Here is a 2,978-nt window from a genome sequence, read left to right on the forward strand (position 1 = left end):
TGATTTCTTCCATGATTTATTTCCCTTTTTTCCTATCGGCATTATTCCCTCCCGCCCTCCATCCATACTACATTTCACCTTTTGTTCCTCATTCTCTATATTTGCATATAATTGATCTGTTCTATCTCTCTAATTTCAGGCTTTGCTTTCTTCTCCCTTTTTTGATCAGTAAAGAAGAAAGTTTTATTAATTCAAAGAGAGGATTTTAGTACATCTGGTTCAGATATTACAAGCACCCAAATACACAAGATATTTTTTATCAATAAGAGGAGGTTTTATTAAATCTAACCTCAAGTATTACAATAAGGTGCCTAGCTGTCCCAAACACATAAGATTTGCATTTGCTTAAATTCTTATTGATAAAATCTTAGTTTTAAATTATTATTAGCCAACTGAGTTTCACCTATTATTCCTAATTCTCTATTTTCTGTTGCATATAAGTTGATCTGATATTTAAGAATGGAAAAGCAAGATGAAATCTTCAAACAGTTTAGACAAACTTCTCAGTGCTTGGTTGGGAACAGTTTTCCTCTTCTTCAATATTTTTAGCATCTGGACCAGGCTGTGAGTACCTGTTTGTGAAGGCCTTCAAGCCATCTCTTTTGGCTTTGGGAGGTTGAGCCCACTTGGAAAACTTATAAACTATGTTTTTTAAAAAAAATGTGGAGAGCCAACTTCTGTCATCGTACAGCCATTTAAGCAAGTTCTCTAGACAAACCTACTTCAGTAGCTTCTTCAAGGCAGCTAATTCAGAGCTGCTATGTGTGTGTCTGTGTTTAGTACAAAGATGTTGAAGGGTTGTTTAGTACAAATTGGATGAGATGCACCACAAAGAGAAAAAATATTATGGCAAATGTGTAAGGGGTGCTTTGCTATGGGGGCTCTAGACAAACCTTCCAAGCCTATCAATATGTATATAAATTTCCCCGGTGGCATTGTCACCGCTGGTCTTGCTATCTATGACACGATGCAGTACATACGTTCGCCGGTTAGTACTCTGTGTATTGGCTAGGCAGCGTCAATGGGGTCTCTGCTTTTGACTGCTGGCGCCAAGGGGGAGAGGAGGTCGTTGCCGAATGCTAGGGTTATGATTCACCAGCCCTCTGGTGGCGCAAGTGGGCAGGCTAGTGATATCACAATCCTTGCAAAGGAGATTCTGAAGGTGAGGGAGAGATTGAATTTGTTATATACAAAGCACACGGGGCAGAAGATTGAGAGAATTGAGCAATGTATGGAGAGAGACATGTTTATGTCATCAGAGGAGGTGAAGGAGTTTGGGCTTATTGACGAGGTTATCGAGCATAGGCCTATTTCTCTGGTAACTGATGCAGTTGCTGGCACTGGTGGGAATAAAGAAAAGGAAGAGGTACCTAACTAGATTTTGGTGGTTAAATTATTATTAATTTTTCTTATCTATTGGCATCAGGTATGGGATTTTGCTTGTCATTACTCTGGTTTTAACTGTGTAATTTATTTCTTTTCTATTGATATCAAAATATCATTACTCTGGTTTTAACCATGTAATTTCAAAATTGGATCTGGCTTTTGAATCAGTTATTATAGATGCATCGAAAGGGAGTGCTGATTTTAATGTTTATACATTTACATATATGGTTAATATTGGTGGTTTTGGGACCATAAACAGGGTGGACCATAAACAGAGAGAGTGAGCTAGTAAACAAAATTATTCAACCTCTGGATCCCCCATTCCCTTTTGATTTACTTGAGCTTTTGCTGCAATTTTGGTTTAAAGAATGAGAAGGGGGTATTCTTATGTAGAAGAACGAACATGGGGATTGATGGCACCACAAGAAGATAGAGAAAAAATATGATAGAAAAGAACCACACATACAAAACATAAAGATTGTATTTGGTTTCCTATGATGCCTATGTCCATGGGTGAAGATGAACAGAACAATGTACTACAACTAAATTTGGAACACAAGATGCAAAATTATATAGAATCCCAAGACTCGTAATCAAGAAACATTCACCGAAGAATCCAAGAAAAGTCTAACATTCAAGACAGTCTCTCAGTCTGTCTAGGACAAAGTCTTAACTCAATTCAACTCAACTAAGCCTTGTTCCAACTATATGGATTGACTTCATAATCCCTGTTCCATCATTCCACTCTGTTTAGTGCCACATCTATTGCTAAATTATGGGCTCTCAAATAATTTCTCATTATTTTTCTTTAGGATAAGTAAGGTATTGTATTGTAAATTTGCAATGAAAAGCAAAAGTATATCAGCCCGTGTACGTCAAGGAGTTGTACATTGGGAATATACAAAAAATTGATTAGTATTGCTAATTGCAAAGGGAGAGTATCTGAGCAAAAAAATCCGAGAAATGAATGACACTCCCTAAAATAGCTATAGTATCAAAAGCCAATAATAAAAAATTCCTTTAAATCTATATGAATGTAAAGGGTAAGGTGCGGGGTTAGCCCTCTTAAGGACAGATTCCCAACCCTCTTTGATATTGCTAACAACAAGGAATGTTTGGTGTCAGAGGTGTTTTCTCAGGTTGGAGGGGCAGCTGTGTGGTGTAGGGGTGTTCACGGGTCGGTTTCTTGGGATTTTCCCAACCGACCCGACTTGGTCGGGTTAGCTAAGGTGGGAACCAAAACCGACCCACTAACAGGCCAAACCAACCTGGTCGGTTTGAGTCAGGTTGGGTCGGTTTGGGTCGGTTTCGGTTTTGCTCCTCTACAAAGCCAAATAAAATCTGAATTAGTTGATAATTTGATATTCAAGAGTCCAAAATAAATCTAAATTTAATTCAGGTAAAGAATAAAATCAATAAATTCTTCATGTAAAAACAAGTGTCAATAATGGGCCTTCTAGAGTAAAAAACTTGGTAAATCTAGGTAGGTAAATCAATAAAATAAAAATTTAGAAACCTTCTAAATTCTAATCTAGGTAAAAAACTAAAAAAAGACACCTAATTGAATTCTAATTGTAATTGCCTAATGGGCC

The 2,978-nt window shown here is 37.2% G+C and overlaps 1 pseudogene; it reads left to right on the forward strand.

Annotated features, from left to right (window-relative positions):
• The first annotated feature begins 578 nt into the window (after window positions 1-578).
• On the forward strand, window positions 579-2,085 carry LOC148792274 (ATP-dependent Clp protease proteolytic subunit 2, mitochondrial pseudogene; annotated as a pseudogene).
• The last annotated feature ends 893 nt before the right edge of the window (window positions 2,086-2,978 follow it).

The sequence above is a fragment of the Nelumbo nucifera genome, chromosome 4 (assembly GCF_055504915.1).
Source record: "Nelumbo nucifera cultivar China Antique chromosome 4, China Antique-T2T, whole genome shotgun sequence".
In the NCBI taxonomy this organism is placed as follows: domain Eukaryota; kingdom Viridiplantae; phylum Streptophyta; class Magnoliopsida; order Proteales; family Nelumbonaceae; genus Nelumbo; species Nelumbo nucifera.